Source organism: Balaenoptera physalus (genome assembly GCF_965194825.1).
Source record: "Balaenoptera physalus genome assembly, chromosome: 8".
Taxonomy (NCBI): domain Eukaryota; kingdom Metazoa; phylum Chordata; class Mammalia; order Artiodactyla; family Balaenopteridae; genus Balaenoptera; species Balaenoptera physalus.
The window spans coordinates 55,603,621-55,630,359 of NC_138887.1; the positions used below are offsets into that span (position 1 = coordinate 55,603,621).

Here is a 26,739-nt window from a genome sequence, read left to right on the forward strand (position 1 = left end):
AGTAGCTGCAGTGTTAAGAACGAAATTGTTATCCAAATCCCTGAGACATATATGTCTTCAAAGAACACATATTTGAAGAATAACTTCCCCAGTATAATGATGATAATGCCTTCTCATCCTGCAGTTCTACCTGAAATAAAAGATCCCTGCCCCTTCTCATCTAATTTCGATGCTCATCCCTGCTTTTGTACTGACATGCTGTAATAAGGGTGCCATCTCTAATTTTTACATCTTTACTAGCTTTCATGTGTGAGGAGGTGGACTGATAATTATAACTCTATTGCTTCTTTCATGGCATCAATTTTCATGTTAAAAAAGAAAAAAAACTGAGAACATCCCTTGAAAAGTACCTCAAGTACATGTAATTTTTTCCTTGTAACAAATTTAAACATTATGATGATTTTTATTATTAAAATTTTTGGTGATCAATCTATAAAAGAAGAAAGTCAGTGCTTTATCAGGTAATCTTTCCATCATGCTAAAAACCTAAACAGACTGATAATTAAGATTCAAGACTTGCACAGGAAAACCAATAATTCCGAAGTTTTACTTGAATGGCTTCTTGCATTATCAGGAACACCTTTTTGGCAGTGTAGCTAAAGAACTGTGCATCCCTGCAAGCTTGATAATGACATTCTGTCACCATGGAGCACACAGGGTGAACCACCTGGGGGGAAAGATAATGTCTTATCCTAAATGGACAGCTAATGAGATACTTAAAAGCACAACCAGTGAAATGTGTTACTGGAACAAGGTCTATACAAATTTGCTTGAGTCCTCCGGTTCATTGATTTGTTTATGGAGATGTCTTAGATTAATATATCCTTTACTGCTGTTGCCGAGGCCGAGTATACATTGAAGACATATTGAACACATCTTATTTGGTGAGAGTTCCCAGAGGGAGTATCCGAATTAGCAGCCTCCATCAATAATATCTGAGGGTATCCTGCTTGAGTTTCAAAAAAAAATTAATTGTATAGTAATTGCTTCACTGATGTTTCTATGTTGCAGCCAATTCTGAATGTCAGTAATTTACCCTGAAGAAACAAACAAAACCACATGTCCTTAACATGGTCATGACTGTCCATCTCATTTATGTGTAATTTAGCTGTGTCTAAACAAAGTAAATGAAGAATTAAGCAATTAAGGAGGGAATTTGTTTTCCACCAGCCAGACTGGATTACCACATTGATTCTCCACTTCCATTTCCTATGAGTATAAGTGAAAACACAAATTAAAAGTGAAGCACATATTATACAATTTGTAATCTTGCATTTGAGAAGAAAGCTGATTAAGATAGAGTAGGCAATGATATTAACACTCCTAGAGGAGAATAAGTACAGCTCAACATACGTACATGTCCTTTAAATGAGGAACTGTGAGAAAACGGATATTTTCAATAAAATTTTTCACATAAGTATTCGGATGTAGATTTACCAGAATCCCACAAAAACATTGAAAAATCGAGTTAACTACAGAGTCTGTGAAACGAGTCTAAAATGAAAAAATATAAAAATCAGTAGGAACGCAACAAACACATTTGAATATACTACAATGCTCATATCCCTAACTAGTTAGTAAAAGAGAACATTTACTGTATTCACCACATCATATATATTTCAATGTAGTAGGAAATTATTAATGGCAGAACAGATGAAAATTTTAGTGACTCAGATTTTCTTCAACATATCACCTTATAATTTAACTATCCCAGTGATACACCTTTGGCCAGGTGGCTAAAAATTGTAATGATTTGCAGTTTATAGCTGGAAATTATATAATATAATAATATAAACATTTAGAATTATTTAGAGATTATAATCTCTAGTACAGATTTAATTAACGTACATTGATGATGAAAATTGGACACAGTTACACTTACTAAAAGTACGACTGTGTACACACCTATCATTCTGTATCTCGTTTCACCTTTGGGATCTCTGTGTTCTTCTTACTGTTCAGTTTACTTTACAAAGTGTTTGCACCAATTCACACTCTCATTTTTATCATGCAGGACACAGTGGATTATGCTGACTTTAAAAAAATGCCAAAATCTCAGATTAAAACTAGGTTTCTTTCTCATTCATGATGCATTTCTTTGGTGGGTTACTGAGGCTTTTCCTCTAGCTCTCCTCTCTACAGGCCCAGGCTAGTAGGGAAGTGGCCAGCATCTAACCCATGCATTGACAAATCACAGCCCACAGGCCACATAAAACATGCTGTCTGTTTTTGTAAATATACTTTTATTGAGATTCAACTATACCCATCTATTTACATATTCTTTCTGGCTAATTTTAACTAAAACAGCACAGTAAAATACTTGCATCAGAGACCCTAAAGCCTGCCAAGCCTAAAATATTTGCTATGTGACCCTTTTCGGAAAGTTTATTCACCCCAATCTGGTACAGTTCTTTGGCTGACTGTGGTAAATGGAAAGAAATTGGGTCTGGTGAGCCATTCTCTGGCTCTTAAAGTTTAATTCCTAAATTGATTGAATTTCATCACATTTTATCTTTTAAGCAAGGGATCATATGTTCTATTTACCTTGACTTATTCTCAGTTTAGCAATATCTGCCTATTAATTTTATACTGTAAGGACAGCTAAACTGAGGATAAAAAAGTTGGATCACGTTATTTTTCCCCTGGAATATTTCAGTCTTTAGTCTTTTGTCTCATGATATTGGATACTGATGAGAAGTCTTAGACTAGTCTGATTTTCTCTCTCCCACTCCCCACAACCTCTCTCCCTCTTACTTTTGTGTGCAGTGACCTGAAAAATTATTTTCTTATCTTGAAAATAACAGTATTTTAACCAGGGTGTGTCTCAGTGTGTAATTTTTCCTCGATAATCCAATCAGTTTTCTTTAGTAACACCACATGCCTTTTCAATATACTTATTTAATTCTTCCTTCATTGGAAGAAAATGTTATTCTGTCATAGCCTTTAATAATTTTTTTCTATTCCATGTGTTGGGTGGTCTACCAAAGAGAGACAAATTATCCTGATATTAGATAATCTTTGTCCTCCTTACCCACTATATTCTTTCTAGTTATCTTAATTAGTTCTTTTTCCAGTATTTGGCATTCACTGTAATTTTTAAGTCCTTTCTCTGGGCCATTTTATTTCAGCCGTTTTTATTCACTTTCTTGTCTCAGGCTCATTGCTTTTGTAGTATTGTTGGCTTGGTTCATGATTTTGTTCCTGTAAGTCTAAAATCCTCCTATTCATTTAATTTTGCACTTTAATCATCTCATGTTTAGTATCTCATTTCATTAAAAGTATGCTGTCTTTAAATTCTTCTATGGAAACAACCATAACATTAGTAGGGTTATTTTTGTGTGTCTGGGTGTTGTTGAATCTCAAAATTGACTATTTCATCACTCTGTGGTCTTTAGTTTACCTTCATAGAGTGTTGTGCGTAGATGTCATTCTGCCTCTTTTCTCCTTTCACTCATTTCTAACGCGAACAATTTTATTAATGTTTTGTTTTCCTGATATGGTATGGTTAAATTCTCCTTAACTCTCTTTACTACATTATCTAAGACTTGTTTGTATCTAACATTTTATCTGAGAGATATAAATTGTATGTTCTCTTTGGTGTTCCAAGAGCCTGAGCATGTGCCAGCATTTGTGTAGGGGAAGGTGGGAGTGGGTTAGGGTCAAAAGTGCTAAGTTAGAACTATGTATTCAGTTTGGGAACTGGCACATTTTCAGGAGTTCTGTTACAGGGCTTACACCACCTGGTTGGAATATGTTCTATCCTTTTTTGAGATATTTTTGAGCTTGGAATTTTCCCCCAGTGCATTTGGATCCTTTTGCTTCTGGAAAACACACAACCCAGATATCCTCGTCAATTAATTTTGTTAGTTTTTGAGTTAGGAAATTCCAGGATCAGCCAGTCTTTACTCTGCCACATTAGTTAGGATGTTAAAAACTATTTACAAATGTCTTAGTTTTGTCAATTTTAGAAATGCCTCAAATTATTTTTGGAGGAAAGCAATATATAAATAATAAATGATAGAAATGTTAGCCCTGTATAGCTGGTTCTCTCGTATAAAACCTCTATCAATAGTTTGAGTGTGGCTTCACGTTATGCCAACAAAATATTTTGAATGAAATTTAAACAAAGCCTCTTAAACAGATTTCTAACATAAATTTTTTTCTTTTATAATCCATTACATTGCTTGATATGAAAGTGGCAAGAGTATTAGCTGACAAGGTGATACATAATTACTCTTGAGAGTACAAAATGGAATCAAATAGACTTAGGTTCAAACTTGGTTGTTTCTGACCAACGGAATGACTTTGGGTGAATTACTTTACCTCTCTGATCTCTAGTTTCCTCTTACATTATCCATATCATTGGTTTGTTGTGACTTCAACTGTAGGTGAAGTACCTGGTATATAGTCTGTCATAGAATATCCTCAATGAATAGTAGTTATTACCGTTAGTTAATAATTTACAGTTTTATTCAATTTAATAAAAGCATAAAATGACAACTATACTGTGGCTTTGCCATAAATGTAAAAACACATAGATTTATATAAATGTTGTAGCTACATCTTGCCACAGTAAGATATGAAGAATAATTTTTGAAAAATTTGAAGACCTGGAAAGCAAGTTTATAAAAAATTTTCCATATGTTTTCTTAGTATAATAGAACCGAAATAGTTCAAATAAATCTCATCTATATTAGAGGGTAAACTATTCTTTAATTATTTAATTTTCAGTTATTTTAAAATAACTTGATTCTCATTTATTGTGATTCCCATTTGGAATAGTAATTTCAGTTAAAAATCTCGTAACAATTTTATATACATTTTAATTATTTAGAAAACTGAAATGTTAACAAAATGTCCTTTGGAGTCACATGTTTTCCAGCTTTTCTTCTTTGGTAGTCAGTTCTCATCTTCTTTGGTGAGAGAAACCTCCATTTGTGACTTATGAATGAACAAGTGAAGTACCTGAATTGATAAATGTAAATTAAATTAACTGAGTTTATTGACTGTTGATCTTTTCAAAACCCTCAACATCTACCAAAGAAAATAATTTATAAAAAGCCCCACATGTCTGGATAGAGCAGCCTTCTGCCAAAACAAAACAGTGATGGTTAATAATGTTGCATTTTTCTTAGCGCATTTTTTAGTTTCCTACAGGATAATCAGAGAAAAGACAGTTTTTCAAATACTGGTTATGGGTGATTCATGTTTTCTTCCTTAGATTTATTTGTTACTTCTACATTTTAAAAAATCAATAGAAAATATTTTAAAAATCAAAAGCAAAGTTAATTTAAAACTTTTTATGGGAAAAGTACACTTAAAAATCAGAACATTTGATTTACAGAAACCTTTGATTTTACAGAGAAAAAACGTCTTATAAACAAACCCCACCTAATTATGTTATTTCAGTGTTCATAAGAATTATGTTTGTTTATTCATTTATTGCTTTATTTTGAATTTTTACCTTTTTTTTATATATTGACTTTCCACTTGTATATACATCAACAAATCCACTTGAATTCTTACAATATACACCTAGTGATCTGCTAAATCAAACTCAGAAGGACAACCCCTATGAAATTTTGGTCGATTTTGTTGAACTTTAATTACCTTTTTAGTATGGCCGTGGCCCTCTAGGCCTGTGACCTTTAATCTGTTGTGTAAAACAGGAATACTACTTTACCTTCATATTTACAATTTCCTGTAAATTTTTTCCTGAAAATAACTTATTTCTGCCTAATAATGCAGTCATAAGGCTTTGTTCATTATAAAGTGTTATTCATCATTTTATTGAGGAACTTATTTTCAGGATTCTAATAAATCATTGTTTCCGTACAGAAAAGTTTTATAGGCGGTTCTTAATCCATTAGTGCAGATTTTTCAAGGTGCATAACTTAAATCTATAAGTGCAGATTTCACAAAGTAAGACAACCTGTCTTTAACCCTCTGAGAAATGCTTCCAAGTGATAATAGTCCACCCTTCGGTATTATTCTGCCAATGTGTATCACTTGTCTTGAAGCACTAGGTTCTACTAAGGATGTGCTATCCGTGGCAGGTTGACCTTTCACAGGGCAGTTGAGTTTCTTTAAAAATGCAATCACTAAATAAAATAAAATAAAATAAAAATAAAAATGCAATCACTATATATTAAGCAGTATAAATAAAGAGATAATGCATACCTGCTGATCTAGAGAGTCTTCAGATTTTTTCATTACCTCTGTCTTTGTCTTTCCCCCACTTTCAGAAACTGTAACATATTAAATGCATTCCATGATGGAGAGGTTAGAAGCAACGTTCTCATAGCAATTACCCATTGACTTTAGACTTTGACACTAAGGGTAGAACTGAGCCCAACTTATGGGACTAAATGCAACCTTTCATATTGCATATGTTCAACAAAACATAACCCAAAATACAAAATAAACAAACCCAAAATACATCATCCGAAAACTGACATATAGTAATCTATTTTTTAGATCCAAGAGCCATTGCCCTTTGAAGGATCAAGTAATCACTGTTTTTCCCATTCTTTGTCTCCCTCATAGGACAATTATGGTGTCGTACTTGGAAAAACCAGAACCCTCTCTAAAATGGCTTATGGCATTTAATAATATAAACCTCCATTTTCAGTGCTTGCATAAATCTAATGATTTTTTTTCTCTTGAGCAAAGAGACTTTAATGCCTTCCTGGTGTGTTTTGCAGAGCACTGGATCAACATCACACATGGAATATATTTGTAAAGAGACAGACAGAATTATGTCATACCCAGAAGGGATAATAATCAGGTAACAAGCCTGCATTTGCTGCATTAATCATATTTTTGTGACAAAGAGAATTAAGAATAGAGTTGGTTATTATACTCAGGTTGACCTTATTCTCAGTCTCCAGTTTTAGTGTGACAAATCTGTTGCCCTGTGTCACTGATAAAGTAAGGCTAATAATGCTTAATACCTCCTCATTGGCTTAGGGCTTTGCTTTGGAAAGTAAAATTTCACATTTCGCATGTTACTTGAAAATTTTTATGCTATTCAGGTGCTAATGGCTCTCCTGGCAAAGAAAACTAAGGCGTACTCTCTTATGATGATTTGAAGAAGATTTTAAGTGAATAATTGCATTAATATTTTAAGTCAATTGCGCTTCATATTTAAATCATAGGATTTAGGGTTATTAGCATTAAGAAAAATTAAAATGTAGATCTTAGGGGTATTAGGATTGAGGGAAGTGATAAAATGGAATTTTAAGGAGAAATCTGGTTTTAGGTAAGATAATGTTACACCTGGTAAAAGATAATTTAGTAAATTTTTTGGGTACAGTTTAGCATTCAATTGCAAATGAGAGTGACTGGAAATGTCATGGTTTATTAATAAGCTTTTGGGATAAATTTGGTGGAATAAACGTATAAAACAGGGTGATTGCAATACTCGTCAACAAACTGTCAGTTGAACTAGAGTTATAAGCACTGCACTAATAAGATATTAATCATATTTGTTAATCTAAAGTCATATAATAGTGATGCTCATAATTGATAAAACTCAAAAGCATTTGAAAAGCCATGGATGAAGAGTCTTCCTATTCAGAGATGGTCAGTTTCCTAAATGATATCTCATTGCAAAGCAGTTGCACATGTCTGTCAATGTCAGCTTGCATAGAAAGAAGAATACAGAATGGGGTAGAACCTGTGTAGACTTTATAGCCATTTCTCATTTTTCTTGTTAACAGAACTCCAATTCTGCTTAGGCACTGGATAGCCATATACTAAAGAGAAGGTCATATATTTCAGAATGTACATACCAGGGGCTAATTTTGTTCAGCTAAGCCTATGATTATAATTCAGTTCTCATGCTGATGGCTCAAACATGTGGTTCACTTCTGGCTCAATAGAGATGAGGAAAAATCTGCAAGGAGGATTCTGGAAAAGACTGTAATTCTCACTGATAGCAAGGAAAAGTAGACGCAAAATAAAAGTCTTCTCTCTGATGGTTTCTTTTGTGACACCTGAAATTTTGGCACTCATTTTGGGAACATGAGTGGAGGCAGCATGAAAGAATTGGTCAGCATACCTGTAGGCAGAGAAAAAGCATAGAAAGACTGACTCATTATGATGTTATGTATCCACTAAATAAGCCAATCATTCTGCCTCTGATCTTTTTATATGCAATATGAAATTTCTGTACTGCCAAGTTAGCTTGGTTTGGTTCTTCTCTAACTTCCATATAGTTGATGCTCAATATTCAATATATTGAAGCAGTTATTTGTGTTAGACATTCTTTCTGAGTGGATTTGAAAGCATTGAAAGTTTATATCAATGGCATGGGTATGTACATTAGGGTTGCATTCATCCAAGTTTATAGGACAACTTTTAGGTAATATTATTCAAGTTTAGAGCAGAGAGGACCTAAGATAACATTTCCTGAATTTTCTTTCCATCTCACCATTTTACAATGAATACAGTGAACTCCAGAAATGTTAATTGGCTTACCAAAGATAGCCTAGCTTTCTGTATTTAGAACTTTATTTAGATGTATGTTTAAATACTTGTCTTTATTCCTGGTTCAATTTTCTTTACATTATACTATGCTTTTTCTTGAAGCTTAGGAACTAAATCAAATGTCTGATTTTAATTATTGCCTCAAAACCTGTAATGTAGTTGAGTCTTCTTTAAAAATCTTGGTGGTATTTATGAATTTTCCATATTAACCAACAGACTGAGCTTAACTCTTGGTGTTGGCTAGCCACTGTCCATGGTGCTATCATAGTGGAAAGAAGAAAAGAACTTCCTAATAATGACTTGATTCTTACTTTTTGATATTAGACAGTCATATTCCTATGGTATCATTTATATTAAATTTATATGCTAATTATTGCCCATTTTAAAAATAACTTACTCACTGTATTTGTCTTGAAATTAAGATTTTTAAGTTGTCTTTATTATATTGGTAAGAGTTTCGATGAATTTCTTCTTAGATTCTATATGGTCTGTAGTAGAACAGTTTAAAATTATAACAGGATAATATAGCAATTACGTGATTGAGTTTTACTTAGAAGTTTTCAGCACTGGTTTAGAAGTGGTGATTTAATATATTTTCTTTAATTTTTTTCACATGTATATTGACATCTCATGCTGCCATAAATCAATTATTCATATTAAGTTTAAGGAAAGTTACATACTTTCCTCAAAGTATTGTAATTTCCTTACTGAGGCCAATGAGACATATATGATCTAGCCTCCCTAGCCTCTTTCATGTCCTACTAAGCTCCTCCTCTTTTACTTGTTCCAGCAACAATTGCCTTCTTGCTGTTCCTGAAATACACCAGCATGCTCCAGTTTAGTCTTAACTCTAAATTGTTCCCCCTCATAGAGGGCTCTTTTCTTCAAGTATGCGTGGACTCACTCACCTCCTTCCTTCTGGTGTTAGTTAAAATGTCACTTTCTCTGAATAGATGGCAAAAAACAGAGAATTAAAATTGATTAAAAATATTGACAACATTGTTATAAGTCATATGATAAAAGGCCCAATAAACTGTTTTCATAAACCCCCTAAATTGTTTTCATGTCGCTGATAATAGATGCACCATAAGTGCTTCTTTGACCCTAATAGCACAGAACAGCTCTCTTTGTAGTTATTTATTCAACTCAAGTACGAAAAATTTTATGTGTAGTTTTTTATTTATACACCTCGATGTGAGAACCCACTTTAGAGATAAAGAAGAGGACAAGGTAACTTTCCCAAAGCCACCTGGCTTGTAAGTAATATAACTGGGAGTATACATGTTTTTAAATAATAGAGATTTTTCAATTTCTAAAAAGCATAATATTTATTTTAAAAATTTATAAAAGTTATAATTGAACTTTCCTTCTCTTCAGCAAACTTTATGCTTTTTTTTTTTTTTTGGTAAGAGCATTTTAGTGCTTTTCAAAGATAGGTTACATTATTTTGCTTCAAAATGTTTTCTCTTTTTTTCTTAAACTATTTTCAAGATAAAAAAATCTTTATCCAGTCATATGCAAAATTCAATAAAGCATAACTTTACATAAAAATGTAGAATTTTGGGATTTCCCGGGTGGTCCAGTGGTACAGAATCCGCCTTACAATGCAGGCGTTGCGGGTTCGATCACTGGTCAGGGAACTAAGCCCACGTGCCACAACTGCTGAGCTCACGCGCCTCAACTAGAGAGCCCACGTGCTGCAAACTACAGAGCCCATGCACTCTAGAATCCATGCACCACAACTAGAGAAGAGAAAACCCGCGCACCAGAAGCAGAGAGAAGCCGGTGCACCGCAACGAAGAGCCCACACCGCCACAAAAGAGATCCCTCATGCCTCAACGAAGATCCCCCGTGCTGCAACTAAGACCCTACACAACCAAAAAATAAATAAAAATAAATAATAAATAATAAATAAATCTTTTTAAAAAATGTAGAATTTTATGTCATCCAGATCTTTAAAACTCTATAGAATTTAAGCCAGCATTGTTGAGTCCCATAAACATTAAAGTTCTCACCTTGACCCTGGACTCCAGCTCAGTTTCAGATATGGCTCTATTTTTTGTAAAGGATATGAGCAAGACAATGATTTAAAAGAGAATACACTGCAAGAATCTCTAATAATCCTAAAAGAGGCAGTAAATAAACCATGAAGATCATGTCTGAATATGACCCCAGTGGATCCAAGAAAAGATTCATGGTAACATGGGAAATTTTGAGTATCTCTGTTTCACACGAGCAAAGTGGTAACAGCCCAGATAATTTAGAAACATCAAATGAATTGAATCAACTGATTTCATTAAAACATGACAAGTTTGTACTCTGATAATTCAAGTTTACCATTAAAATGACTTACATTAGTCCATGACCATGTATTCTGTTTGCCCACAAATGTAAATACAGTTATTTGAAACCCTGTTATTTATGAAGCCTGAAATAAACATTTTTAAAAATCAAAATGAAGAAGAGTGCTTGAAAGGGAATTTAAAAAAAAACTTAGAGAATTATGATACTGGGGCAAGCAGGGAAATAAAAGGAGGAGTGGTGGGGATTTTTTATAGGAAAGAATTACTGAGGAGCATATGCATAGGTGAAAACAAGTGTTGTTTTCCTAAATTCCATCATTATTTGATCTGAGAGACAGTTAACAGTAGTTCTTCCACATATCTACCTGTTTTGACACATTGCCTATTGAGTAAGCCAGATATGTGCCAGATAAATGGTTTTCTGACCCTGAATCTGCTGGCTTGGGTGTAATTGCCCTGCCACAATTTGTTTATGTACTTCATTCTACACTTTCCTTTTTCAGCTGCCTCTTAACCTTCCTGCTTCAATTTGCAATAGTGGTTGATGCTAAAATGTGCAGCCCTGAGGAGACAATCCCAAAATGAAATAAGACAGTCGGAGCCTGATAACCATCAAGTAAAACAGACTCCTAATACTTGAGTTGCCTCAGTCTAAACGTAATGAAGGTTGCAGCTTGTCCTAAAACAAAAATTTAAAAAGCTGTTTTAAAAACCTGTATTAAACTGACTAAAAAGGAAAATGGCTTGATTATTCTGATAGGATATTGGACAGAAAATGTTGCCCAGGACATGGTCTCTCTGTCTATTAGCACTGATGGCAAAATGACCTTCTCTTTGATTTAAGAGATCATGTGTCTCAACTTGATGCTTCAATAATTTCTCATCTACCAGCACTTAATGGTGTTCCCAGAGTCTCCCAACATTACTAGAACAGTGTAGGTGAGACCAGATAGATATTGAATGGGAACTGACATTTTACTAAAATCTTTAATACCACTCAGACCTAGCTAGCTATAAAACTACCTTTTCCTTTCTTTTCATCTCTTTTGCCCTTTCTTTTTCTTTTGCATTGTCATGAGAAAAGCTGAGGTCACTTAATTCCATAAATACAAAAGCTTTCTGACTTCTCTAATTTTCAGAACATCATACTTTTCTGATTTTCTTCTTACTTCTCTGACTTTTTCTTCTCAGCTTTTTGTTTTTTTCTGATTTCTGTTCCTTATTTTACTCTCTAGATGGAATATATTTGGCTATGTTTTGAATCTCACTTTTCTATATACACAATAATGTATACATGTTATATTTTCTCTCCATATGCAATGTGTCATCTCTGTATAATGCATCTCTATATCTTCTCTACATACACACAAATGTATCACTCGTTAAAATGCTATTAAAAAAAAGGAATATTTAATTATAGCCAAACAGATTCATGGCATATTAGTTTCTAAAAACTTGGAAAACAATTGTGATCAATCAAATAGTATGTTATATAATAGAGAATATGCTTTCTAATATTAAGGTTGTTTATATTTTAAGAGGTTGGATAGTAATTTTTTATCATTATTATCTTGTGCTATTTATTTCATTTTCTATATATGTATACATATATAGTATATGTGTATCATAATTCACATATATTTGTATACAGTAGAATAGCAAAAATATTATTCTTAAAACATAATAGATAAATGAATAAAATGATTCTTAAAACTTTTACACATTACCCCATTGTTTATTTAGCTGATTTTTAGATACAGATTTTAGCCGTTTTTTAGATACAGATTTTATTATACTCAACGGATATTCTGTGGCATTTATGATGGAATGATAAGGGATTAAAATTTTTACCATATGTATCATGTGTTAATCATATTTGGTGGTTCAAATGATCAAAATCACTAAGTTAAAATATTTCTCACTAAATATACTCATCACCTAACTATATTTTCTATAACTCTCCTACACTACTTTGGTCTTTTCCAAAGAATTGTAATTGGAGCTATAAATTGGAATCAAGCTAAAATAATTTATTGCTTAAAATGGTATATCAGCTTTCTTTGGACAATCTAATGCTGAATTATCAAATACATGAAAACTCAATGGCTTAAAACAATAAGCATTTATTAGACCATGAGCCTGCAGTTCAGTGATTTAGCTGGGGTTAGCTGGGGAGTTCTGTTCATTTTGGCTGGACTTATTCTCAGGTCTGGGAATCAACCAGCTATAGTGGTGCAACTGACTGCTCCATGTGCCCTTAAATGTCTGGGTTGAGCATATTCTCTTAGTGAGGACAGAGATGCAAGGGCACAATTGAAAGCTTGGAAGTACTTCTCAAGCCTCTGTTTTTAAAACACTTGCTAATATTCCATTGGCCAAAGCAAGTTTTATGCCCAAATCCATAGTAAGGGAGGGAGAGTACTATTTGGTTTTAGGTCAAAAAAACATGGACACTGGGTGGGGAGTAGAATAAGGTCAATAATGAAAACAGTCTACCACCTATGGTATGAACACATTGGATAGTACTATAAGGGATTATAATTATCTGTGAAACATATTAACCTAAACATACATAATATCTCTCCCTCAAAAATTCTCATTCAAAGTGTATATGTGTTCAAAAATCCATACAGATGATTGAAATGTATAACCTGATTGGGAATCACTAGCCTAATAAAATTAATACCAAGAGATGAGGTGTGGCAATTTGATTGGCCTTAAGCAGAATATACTTAGATTTTTGGAATTGTCAAGCAGTTTACCAGGTTCAGGGCATCCACAAAAATTTTAGGAGAAGTAAGCCATGGATACAAGGGAAACTTTCTTCCTTATGGCTTGTGATTTATCCCTTGTGCTTTTCAAAATATAAAAATCAAGAACAGTAATATATCTAACATCAATAAAATGTTCCTCCTAGATACCTTGTTTCATGTTTTCACTTGGTTTTACTACCTACTTCATTTTATTATCCAGTTTTTTCCTTTATCCAGACTTCCCAAAGGATCTGTCTTCATTCTGTGACTTGCTCTGATTCAATAGACTATTCTAATAATAACTTAGTAATAAACTCTGACTCAAGTCTGTGCCACAAAATAAATTTACCTTTAGTATTTTAGTGTCACTCGAATTAATAATATGAGAATGTTATTTTCCAATTCCATCATAAAATGTTATTTTAGTACAAATATCTTGGTATGCCAGAAGTCAGGTTGAAAATACAGAAATAAGAAAAATATATGTAAAATTGATTTATGAATACACATAAATACATGCCAGGATTCTACTAAGTTTTAACATAGGAAAAAAAAAAACATAGACTGCTTTCTCTTTTAATTTTTCCATTTTTTAATGTACTTCATTGACTGGCTTTAAAATAATCTATAATCAAGAAACTTCAATTCTTATGAAAAAATAAGGTTATTTTTCGTGGTCAAGAATACTGTTGGTGTAGTTCCAGTTTTTGCCTATTTTTGCTTTTGTTGCCTGTGCCTTGGTGTTTTATCTGTGAAATCATTGCCAAGATGTCATGAAGCTTTTCTGCCTGTGTTCTCATCTAGAAGCTTTATAGTTTGGGGAGTTATGTTTAAGTTTTTAATCAGTTTTAAGTTGATTTTTGTTTATGGTGGACGATCAGGGTCCAATTCCACTTTTATGCATGGGGATATCCATTTTTCTAAACACCATTTATTGAGGAGAACAGCCTTTCCTCATTGTGCATTCTTGGCACCCTTGTCGAAGATCAGTTGACCATATGATGTGTGTATTTATTTCTGGGTTTTCTGTATTCTGTTCCTTTGGTCTAAATGTCTTTCCTTACACTAATACCATACTGTTTTAATTACTGTAGCTTTGTAATATATTTTGAAACAAGGACGTGTGATGCCTTCAGCTTTGTCCTCCCTTCTCCAGGTTTTTGGGTTATTTGGGTCTTTTGTGCTTCCAAATACAGATTAGATTGTTTTATTCTATGTCTATAAAAAATGCCATTGGGATTTTGATAGGGATTGCATTGAATCTATAGATTGCTTTTGGTAGTATGGACATTTTAACAATATTAAGTATTCCAATCAAACTAAAAATCTTCTCCACAGAAAAAGAAACAAGCAATAGATTAACACAACTAACAGTAGCATTAAAAAATGAACTAAGGATTTGAATAGACATATTTCCAAAGAAGAAATACAGATGGCCAACAGGTTTATGAAAAGATGGTCAACATCATTTATCATTAGGGAAATACAAATCACAGCTACAGTGAGGTATCACTTCCTACCTGTTAGGATGGATATTAAAAGAAAAAGACAATAAGTGTTGAGGATGTGAAGAAATTGGAACCCTTGTACCAGTTTTCATTTTTTGCATTTTTTGGAATGCAAAATGGTGAAGCCACTATGGAAAACAGTATGGAGGTCCCTCAAAAGATTAAAAATGGGCTTCCCAGGTGGCGCAGTGGGTGAGAGTCTGCCTACCAATGCAGGGCACACGGGTTCGAGCCCTGGTCTGGGAAGATCCCACATGCCGCGGAGCAACTAAGCCCGTGAGCCACAGCTACTGAGCCTGTGCGTCTGGAGCCTGTGCTCCGCAACGGGAGAGGCCGTGACAGTGAGAGGCCCGTGCACCGCGATGAAGAGTGGCCCCCGCTTGCCACAACTAGAGAAAGCCCTCGCACAGAAACAAAGACCCAACACAGCCAAAAATAAATAAATTAAAAAAAAAAAAAAAAAGATTAAAAATAAAACTACCTCATGATCCAGCAATCTCACTTCTGGGTATTTATCTAAAATATTTGAAATTAGGGTCTCAAAGAGATAGTAGCACTCCCATATTGTAGCACTATTCACAATAGCCAGATATGGAAACCAATCTAAATATCCATCAGTGGATGATTGGATTAAGAAAATGTGGTATAAACACACAATGGAATATTATTCAGCCTTAAAAAAGAAGGAAATTGTGCAATATGTGAAAACATGGATGAACTTTAATGACGTGCTAAGTGAAATAAGCCATCCACAGGAGGATAAATGCAGCATGATTCCACTTTTATGAGATATCTAAAGTAGTCAAACTCACAGAAGTAGGGAGCAGAATGGTGGTTGCCAGGGACAAGAGGGAAGAGAAAATGGGAAGCTTCTAACCAATGGGTATGAAGTTTCAGTAATGCAAGCTGAATACATTCTCGAGATCTGCTGTACACTCTCATGCCTAGAGTTAACAATATTGTATTATACACTTAAAAATCTATTAGGAGGACAAATCTCATGTTAATTTTTACAGTAATTACCACAGTGTAATACAAATAAAAAATAATATTATTGGGTAAATTAGAATTAAATGCCATATTTGAAGAAGCTATTTAAATGCATGATCTACAAGGCCTGGTTTCAGAAAGATGGACCAGAGAAACCCTAAAGTGCTTGAGGCATGTTTCCTGGCACCATCTTCCGTCACCTTTTTGGAGGCTGAAGCCAAGACTCATAGCTTAAAGGGTGGGGTGTTGATTGTCAATGTGTTACTAATCAAAAGCTGAGCCCCCAGATTTCCAAACCAGACATATTTGCAAAACCATTGCAATTTCTTGTTTTTCTTCCTGTACCAGCTATTCATCTCACACTCCTGAAAAGCAACGCATGACTTCATTCATTATGATCTATGCTTTGGTTTGAACAATTCAGGAATATTCATCAAGATTTACCATTAATCAGTTAAAGATGTTCATAAACAAAGCCAATGAATAATTCATATTTAATCAAGTACATGTGCTCTCATGATGAATAATCATGAACTGATCTGGAATTTGTTAATGACTTATGAATATTTATCTCTCGATGGTACTCCTGTGCAATTCACAATTCCATGAAAACTGCCTCCTTTTAGATTTCACCTTGTACTTTTGCTGAAGATGCCTTTGGGACCATTAAGTGTCTTTTCTAAAGGATTATAATACAATAAAAATTGTGAATGTGCTGTCATCTGCAGGACGTACTAAACAAACAAAAAATCTAATTTATTTCCATAGTCTCAATCTGGCAGATTTTTCTCAGATAATATTGTGTTTCACCATATGATCTTCTTATATGACAGGAAGATTGCTATGTGAGGCTCACTTAACTAGTCAGATGTGAAAAATGTGAAAAAATAAATCAAACTGAAAACCAAATGCCGGAAATAACATTTTCCTTAAGCAGCTGCTAATCTTATGCCAGGTGCAGAATGTGCTGCTCTTCAGTGAATGTCTTCTTCGTGTGCCCTCTGGCCACTTGCAAATTGGAAATTTCACAACAACTTTGGATTAGGTATTTATGTGACATGAGATACTTCAGCCTAGAATTGTCATCAGCTGGCCCTTCTCAGGACGAGGAAAATTAACAAGCAACATTTTTGGAACACTTCAAGTGTTCCAAGTGCTTGGCAATCATTTACCAGTTAATCCTCCTTTGAGGGAGGTCAGCCCTCTGCCCGAATTTTCGCATGAAGTATTTCACGCAGATGTGAAATAATCTCTAAAAAGGCCACAGTGCAGCAAATCTGGGGAAAAAGAAATAATCGGAGACAGACCTGGGCTAAATTGAGGAGCAAGAAAATTACACCTTTGGTTGCCCATGTGGATGTTCTTTCTGAAAGCTTCTCTTATTCTAAACACAACCAGGAGTCAATTTATTCTTCGCTGCAATCCTAAGAAGTTGGTACTAGCATTGTCTCTATTACACAGATGAGTAAACTCAGGCACACGATGGGTAAATCAACTGTTCAGTACACCGCTAGTAAGTGACAGAGCTGGAATTCAAATCCATGCAGCAGGGCTCCAGACTGGGCTTGTAACCATTCTGATGTGCTATCTCTACTTCCCTGTGATGCCTCTGCTCTCCCATTTTGTGTCCTACCAATCAGAATCATCCCACCATATCTCGTCCACCCTAGCAATCAACTGTATACACATTTCTGCAAAGTTTTCCCAACAGAGCTTGTTTTATGTCCAGTTACTCTCTTTTCTCTGTTAGAGAACTACTAAATTATCCCTACTATGCCCCTCTGTTTGCTCCCTGAAGTGTTTTGAAAAAGAAACCTTTGGAAATGCTTTTAAAATACCATATAAGTAGGTATGTACTGTGTCTGTTTTAAAAGACTAGCTATTCAGAAAAAATGTGGAATTTTATATCATTGTTTTCTCCAGAAAATCCTAAAATGTATCTGGCTCCTTAGAATGGTGGGGGTGCTTTTGCAGTTAAGCCAGGGAGGGAATCATAACTAACTGGGTGTGCACACAGTAGTGATGAGGGCAGGATTGAACCAGCAAAGAAGATCACGTGTTCTTCCAGACCTCTTATCCATGATGCCAGGACATTTTTATAAGTGTAAGTGCGGTATTGTTGGGTGTATTCAGGCAAACTACTTTGAGACTGTAAATCCCACTGATGTCACACATTGGGTTGTTAAATTCCTCAGTTTACAATGAAAGTTAATGGTTGCTATGAGGTCAGTCTCTATTCATAATTATTATTCTATTTGGAGGGAGAAGGGGGAGGTCTATGGACTATTTTGCTTTCCTTAGAGTTCAGGACAATTTCACACACTTTTAAGTGTTTATCTCTGGACCAAGCTTTTAGATATGTATACACATTTTAAAAACACTTCTCCCCCATTTCATCAAAAGGTTAGTAGTGTTTTTATAAACAATAATTTTTAATAAATATTAATGGTACAATGGGAAGGATGTCTTATTGTTTCAAAAGGGCTGTTAATATACAGTGGTCAATATAATGCTATAACAAAGAAAGTATGAAGTCTATTTAAGAGGCTGAATTGAAAAAACTAGGTTCTTAGAAACATTTCTAAAATTACCCAAAATGCTGATCTTCATAGAGTCTCTTTTTTTTTTTTTTTAACATCTTTATTGGAGTATATTTGCTTTACAGTGTTGTGTTAGTTTCTGCTGTATAACAAAGTGAATCAGCTATATGCATATGAATATCCCTATATCCCCTCCCTCATGCGTCTCCCTCCCACCCTGCTTATCCCACCCCTCTAGGTGGTCGCAAAGCACTGAGCTGATCTCCCTGTACCATGCAGCTGCTTCCCACTAGCTATCTATTTTACATTTGGTAGTGTATATATATGTCAATGCTACTCTCTCACTTCGTCCCAGCTTACCCTTCCCCCTCCCTGTGTCCTCAAGTCCATTCTCTACGTCTGTGTCTTTATTCCTGTCCTGCCCCTAGGTTCTTCAGAACCATTTTTATTTTTTTGGATTCCATATATATGTGTTAGCATACAGTATTTGTTTTTCTCTTTCTGACTTACTTCACTCTGTATGACAGACTCTAGGTCCATCCACCTCACTACAAATAACTCAATTTCGTTTCTTTTTATGGCTGAGTAATATTCCATTGTATATATGTGCCACATCTTCTTTATTCATTCATCTGTTGATGGACACTTAGGTTGTTTCCATGTCCTGGCTGTTATAAATAGTGTTGCAATGAACATTGTGGTACATGACTCTTTTTGAATTATGGTTTTCTTAGGGTATATGCCCAGTAGTGGGATTGCTGTGTTGTGTGGTAGTTCTATTTCTGGGTTTTTAAGGAACCTCCATACTCTTCTCCATAGTGGCTGTATCAATTTACATTCCCACCAACAGTGCAAGAGGGTTCCCTTTTCTCCACACCCTCCGCAGCATTTATTGTTTGTAGATTTTTTGATGATGGCCATTCTGACCGGTGTAAGGTGATGCCTCATTGTAGTTTTGATTTGTATTTCTCTAATGATCAAGGATGTTGAGCATCCTCTCATGTGTTTCTTAACAATCTGTAGATCTTCTTTGGAGAAATGTCTGTTTAGGTCTTCTGCCCATTTTTACATTAGGTTGTTGGTTTTTTTTTTTTTGATATTGAGCTGCATGAGCTGCTTGTATATTTTGGAGATTAATCCTTTGTCTGTTGCTTCATTTGCAAATATTGTCTCCCATTCTGAGGGTTGTCTTTTCATCTTTTTTATGTTTTCCTTTGCTGTGCAAAAGCTTTTAAGTTTCATGAGGTCCCATTTGTTTATTTTTGTTTTTATTTCCATTTCTCTAGGAGGTGGGTCAAAAAGGATCTTGCTATGATTTATGTCATAGAGTGTTCTGCCTGTGCTTTCCTCTAAGAGTTTTATAGTGTCTGGGCTTACATTTAGGTCTTTAATCCATTTTGAGTTTATTTTTGTGTATGGTGTTAAGGAGTGTTCTAATTTCATTCTTTTACATGTAGCTGTCCAGTTTTCCCAGCACGACTTATTGAAGAGGTTGTCTTTTCTCCATTGTATGTTCTTGCCTCCTTCGTCGTAGATTAGGTGACCATATGTGCGTGGGTTTATCTCTGGGCTTACTATCTTGTTCCATTGATCTATATTTCTGTTTTTGTGCCAGTACCATACTGTGTTGATTACTGTAGCTTTGTAGTATAGTCTGAAGTCAGGGAGCCTGATTCCTCCAGCTCTGTTTTTCTTTCTCAAGATTGTTTTGTCTATTCAGGGTCTTTTGTGTTTCCATACAAATTGTGAAATTTTTTGTTCTAGTTCTGTGAAAAATGCCTTTGGTAGTTTGATAGGGATTGCCTTGAATCTGTAGATTGCTTTGGGTAGTAGAGTCATTTTCACAATGTTGATTCTTCCAATCCAAGAACATAGTATATCTCTCCATCTTTTTGTATCATCTTTAATTTCTTTCATCAGTGTCTTATAGTTTTCTGCATACAGGTCTTTGTCTCCTTAGGTAGATTTATTCCTAGGTATTTTATTCTTTTTGTTGCAGTGGTAAATGGGAGTGTTTCGTTAATTTCTGTTACAGATTTTTCATCATTAGTGTATAGGAATGCGAGAGATTTCTGTGCATTAATTTTGTATCCTGCTACTTTACCCAATTCATTGATTAGCTCTAGTAGTTTTCTGGTAGCATCTTTAGAATTCTCTATATATAGTATTATATCATCTACAAACAGTGACAGCTTTACTTCTTCTTTTCCGATTTGGATTCCTTTTATTTCTTTTTTGTCTCTCACTGCTGTGGCTAAAACTTCCAAAACTATGTTGAATAATAGTGGTGAGAGTGGGTAACCTTGTCTTGTTCCTGATCTTAGAGGAAATGGTTTCAGTTTTTCACTGTTGAGAATGATGTTGGCTGTGGGTTTGTCCTATATGACCTTTATTATGTTGAGGTAAGTTCCCTCTATGCCTACTTTCTGGACAGTTTTTATCATAAATGGGTGTTGAATTTTGTCAGAAGCTTTTTCTGCATCCATTGAGGTTGTCATATGGTTTTTATCCTTCAGTTTGTTAATATGGTGTATCACGTTGATTGATTTGCATATATTGAAGAATCCTTGCATTCCTGAGATAAACCCCACTTGATCATGGTGTATGATCCTTTTAATGTGCTGTTGGATTCTCTTTCCCAGTATGTTGTTGAGGATTTTTGCATCTATGTTCATCAGCGATTTTGGCCTGTAGTTTTCTTTTTTTGTGACATCTTTGTCTGGTTTTGGTATCAGGTTGATGGTGGCCTCATAGAATGAGTTGGGAGTGTTCCTCCCTCTGCTATATTTTGGAAGAGTTTGAGAAGGATAGGTGTTAGCTCTTCTCTAAATGTTTGATAGAATTCTCCTGTGAAGCCATCTGGTCCTGGGCTTTTGTTTGTTGGAAGATTTTTAATCACAGTTTCAATTTCAGTGCTTGTGATTGGTCTCTTTATATTTTCTATTTCTTCCTGGTTCAGTCTCAGAAGGTTGTGCTTTTCTAAAAATTTGTCCATTTCTTCCAGGTTGTCCATATTATTGGCATATAGTTGCTTGTTGTAATCTCTTATGATCCTTGGTATTTCTGCAGTGTCAGTTGTTACTTCTCCTTTGTCATTTCTAATTCTGTTGGTTTGAGTCTTCTCCCTTTTTTTCTTGATGAGTCTGGCTAATGGTTTATGAATTTTGTTTATCTTCTCAAAGAAGCAGCTTTTAGTTTTATTGATCTTTGCTACCATTTCCTTCATTTCCTTTTCATTTATTTCTGATCTGATCTTTATGATTTCTTTCCTTTTGCTAATTTTGGGGTTTTTTTCTTCCTCTTTCTCTAATTGGTGTAAGGTTATGTTGTTTATTTTAGATGTTTCTTGTTTCTTGAGGTAGGATTGTATTGCTATAAATTTCCGTCTTAGAACTGCTTTTGCTGCATCCCATAGGTTTTGAGTCGTCATGTGTTCATTGTGATTTGTTTCTAGGTATTTTTGATTTCCTCTGATTTCTTCAGTGATCTCTTGGTTATTTAGTAGCGTATTGTTTAGGCTCCATGTGTTTGTATTTTTTACAGATTTTTTCATGTAACTGATATCTAGTCTCATAGCGTTGTGGTCGGAAAAGGTACTTGATACAATTTCAGTTTTCTTAAATTTACTAAGGCTTGATTTGTGACCCAAGAGATCGTCTATCCTGGAGAATGTTCCTTGAGCACTTGAGATGAAAGTGTATTCTGTTGTTTTTGGTTGTTGTTTATGTTATTGCTTATAAGTATCACTTAAGTCCACCTTGTTTAATGTGTCATTTAAAGCTTGTGTTTCCTTATTTATTTTCATTTTGGATGATGTGTCCATTGGTGAAAGTGGGGTGTTAATGTTCTCTACTGTGATTTTGTTACTGTCGATTTCCCCTTTTATGGCTGTTAGCATTTGCCTTATGTATTGAGGTGCCCCTATGTTGGGTGCATAAATATTTACAATTGTTATATCTTCTTCTTGGACTGATTCTTTGAGTATTATGTAGTGTCCTTCTTTGTCTCTTGTAATAGTCCTTATTTTAAAGTCTATTTTGTCTGATATGAGAATTGCTACTCCAGCTTTCTTTTGATTTCCATTTGCATGGAATATCTTTTTCCATCCCCTCACTTTCAGTCTGTATGTGTCCCTAAGTCTGAATTGGGTCTCTTGTAGACATCATATATACAGGTCTTGTTTTTGTATCCATTCAGCCAGTCTTTGTCTTTTGGTTGGAGCATTTAATCTATTTACATTTAAGGTAATTATTGATATGTATGTTCCTATTACCATTTTCTTAATTGTTTTGTGTTTGTTTTTGTAGATCTTTTCTCCTCTTGTGTTTCTTGCCTAGAGAAGTTCCTTTAGCGTTTGTTGTAAACCTGGTTTGGTGGTGCTGAATTCTCTTGACCTTTGCTTGTCTGTAAAGGTTTTAATTTCTCCATCAAATCTGAATGAGATCCTTGCTGGGTAGAGTACTCTTGGTTGTAGGTTTTTCCCTTTCATCGCTTTAAATATGTCCTGCCACTCCCTTCTGGCTTGCAGAGTTTCTGCTGAAAGATCAGCTGTTAACCTTATGGGGATTCCCTTGTATGTTATTTGTTGCTTTTCCCTTGCTGCTTTTAATATTTTTCCTTTGTATTTAATTTTTGAAAGTTTGATTAATATGTATCTTGGCGTGTTTCTCCTTGGGTTTATCCTGTATGAGACTCTCTGCACTTCCTAGACTTGATTGACTATTTTCTTTCCCATGTTATGGAAGTTTTCGACTGTAATCTCTTCAAATATTTTCTCAGACCCTTTCTTTTTCTCTTCTTCTTCTGGGACCCTATAATCCGAATGTTTAATGTCCCAGAGGTCTCTGAGACTATCCTCAATTCTGTTCATTCTTTTTTCTTTATTCTGCTCCCTGGCAGTTATTTCCACCATTTTATCTTCTAGCTCATGTATTCATTCTTCTGACTCAGTTATTCTGTTATTGATTCCTTCTGGAGTATTTTTAATTTCAGTAATTGTGTTGTTCATCACTGTTCGTTTGCTCTTTAGTTCTTGTAGATCCTTATTAAATGTTTCCTGTAGTTTCTCCATTCTGTTTCCGAGATTTTGGGTCATCTTTACTATCATTACTCTGAATTCTTTTTCAGGTAGGTTGCCTATTTTGTCTTCATTTATTTGGTGTTATAGGTTTTTACCTTGCTCCTTCAACTGTAACATATTTTTTTGTCATTTCTTTTTTTTTTTTTTTTTTGATGGGTGGTCCTGTATTCCTGTCTTACTGGTGGTTTGGCCTGAGACATCCAGCACTGGAGTTTACAGGTAGTGGATAGAGCTGGGTCTTGGTGCTGAGTTGAGGACCTCCATGACTCCTCACTCTGATTGACATTCCTTGGGGTCTGAGGTTCTCTTTTAGTCCAGCAGTTTGGACTCAGAGCTCCCACCACAGGAGGTCCAGCCTTTACTTTTGCTCTGCCTTCTCTCCTTCCCACTCCCTCAGGACCTGTGCAGCTGGAGGAGTCCTCAGTGGGCAGAGGATCAGGCCCAGGATCTCAACAGGTTCCTGGGGGCCCAAGTGGGCAGGGGAAACCTGGCCACGCTCCCTTTTGATCCTGTGCCCTCCCAATGGTTCCCCAATTTCCCCTTCAGGCGTCGGATCCCTTCTCCTCCCCCAGCCACCCCTCAGGGACGCTAGTCCCGTTCTGCCTCCACTTCTCCTCCTCCTTCACTCCCCCCATGCCCCACGTTCTACCCAGTTGCTGGTGGTTCCTCCCGTCCCCTTAGGTGTCTGTGGTCCCCAACTTGTGCCTGATAGGTGCCCTAGTTCTCTTTCTTTTATGTATTAGTTTAACATTGTCTCCCTAAGAAAGAATATGTAAGGGCCAGTGGTCTTTTAAATATCTATAAAATTTTATGAAAATTGTTCTATTCACCTTCTTCATAAAGACATTGTGTGCAGTTTTCTCCAAATAAAATAGTTTGATTCAGCAGCGTGCAAAAATAGCTTTTATTATTAGAATTAATAATAATTTTAAATAGACTGATTTCATATTCAGGATTTTTCAAAATTCTTGTCTTTCAGTTTGGTAACACTTTGTATAAGTCTTAGACATTACTAATACAGATTATTCGTTTGTAAATCTATTGTAAAGATATTGTTTTCTCATTTTATTAAAAACTGTAAATGCTATTTTAGCAAAGTACAATGTTTTTAAAATAAATGTCTTACTTGTATTAGTTCATTTACCCTCTATTATGTCTCACATGTAGTTACTGTTATTACTATACCTATATTAAGTAGGAAAAAATTTGACACAGATTTATTTAGTTACCCAGAGTTGCAGTTAGTAAGTGGCCAAGTTCAGGTTATACATAGGCCTTTTAAATATACAACTTGCATTCTTAAGCAATAATAGGTTTTGGTTTTATTTTATTTTACATTACTTTTTCTCCAGCTTTATTGAATCATAATTGACAAATTCTCTTTTGTTTTTAAATCTCTAATAGTAATACACAGCTGGTAATAAAAATGCCCCTTTTTTTTCCGTTCCCAGTTACTACTTCCTTTATGCCTCCATCTTCCTCTTTTAAAAACTGTCTCCACTCTTCTAACTAATGTAGTTTATAGAGCTCTGTCTTTATTTTTCACTGTTAGACATTACTTACTGACTTACATTACAGAAGAGGATTTAGCTTGTAGAGTTCGTCTTGCCTTTGGGACTCTACTTCTATAGCCATATTCCTAAAATACTAATATCCAACTTCCTGGTTAAGTCAGATTTCAATGTTTACATTTTTATAGTTTTGCAAATATTGCAGTTGAGCCATTGTCAGAACTCTCACACTTCATTGATATACTAAAGATACTAACACTTCATTTTTTTAATTGATACATTTTATTACAACAAAATTAATGATTTCTGTTCAGTGAAGGATACCATCAACAAATTTGCAGTACCTCACAAAACACATTATCCTCAGAGTCCCTATAGAGTGTGAAAAGTAAGAGCAATCTCACAAGATTTTTTACATCTAAATGTAAGCATCACAATTGTCAGTTTAACACTTCATTTCTTGTATGAGTTTTTCTTTATCTTGGAGTTACTTCATTCACTTCAGTTGCTTTTTTCTATATACTTATCACTAAGTCAGCACCCAGATGCTTACAAAGAACTGTAAAATTATTTTCAGTATGGCCCAATACTTCATATACATCTATAAGTTTTATTGTTTTTCCCTTGCTGTGTCCCTCTGGGACCTATCTGTCCCCTTGCTCCCATCAGACCTGGTTTTTCACAAAGCCTACTGCACATATGGCTTTGAAACGTTACTGTTTTTTCGTCATCCTGAGAATTTTCTTCCTCTGACTTCTCTGTTGGATCTCATGTCTTCCTTTTTGGTGCTTACTTCCTAATTTTGGTGGAGTATATTCTCTAAGAGATCAGAAGTAAAGCATTTAAAGACCTTATATGTCTAATCATGACTTGACTTTACATTAAATATATAGAGTCATAGGCTGGAATTTTTTCATCGGCTTTTAGTTTTCTATGTTTATCTTCAGAAATGTCCTCCAAATTTTCTAGGTAATCTTTTTCCTTCTCTGGAAAGGAGATCTGAATGTAGGTCTAAAGTGTCACTATGATCTTGCCAGACTTGCTGTGGTGTTTTTCTTCCTGTGTTATGTTGAATAATCAGAGAGCCCTTACAGTCTGAAAACCCATAGGTTTCAAGTCTGAGAAATTTCCCTCCCTGTATCTTTCTTTGTTATTTCTTTCTGGAACTGTTAATTGCTGGTTAAAATTTTTGATGATCAAATATTTTCTCTTGGTCAGGGGTCAGCAAATGCTTCTGTAAAGGGCTAGATATTAATATCTTAGGCTTTGGCAGGCTGTAGAGTCTCTGGTACAACTACTCTAACTCTGCCTGCAAAAGCAGCCATAGAAAACACCTGAAGGAATGGGCATGGCTATGTTCCAACAAAACTTAACAAATACAGTCAGTAGGCTGATTTGTTTTGTAGGTAATCATTTCCCAACCCTGATCTTGATCCACATCCACTTTACTGAAATCATTAATTTTATTTTTTATAATTTTCCAAATTATTGCTTTGGATTTACTAGGCAAAATAACTCAAACATAGCATTTGCATAAACAAAACAGAACAAAAATATAGATTCT

General features: G+C 34.8%; 1 protein-coding gene across 1 annotated transcript in view; it reads left to right on the forward strand.

Annotated features, from left to right (window-relative positions):
• Window positions 1-26,739, forward strand: part of DGKB (diacylglycerol kinase beta) — a 925,979-nt gene that overhangs the window by 44,834 nt on the left and 854,406 nt on the right. Inside the window, exon 3 of the mRNA XM_082472689.1 lies at window positions 6,705-6,787. The gene's annotated coding sequence lies outside the window, so the exon portion shown is untranslated. The remainder of the gene's footprint in view (window positions 1-6,704; window positions 6,788-26,739) is intronic.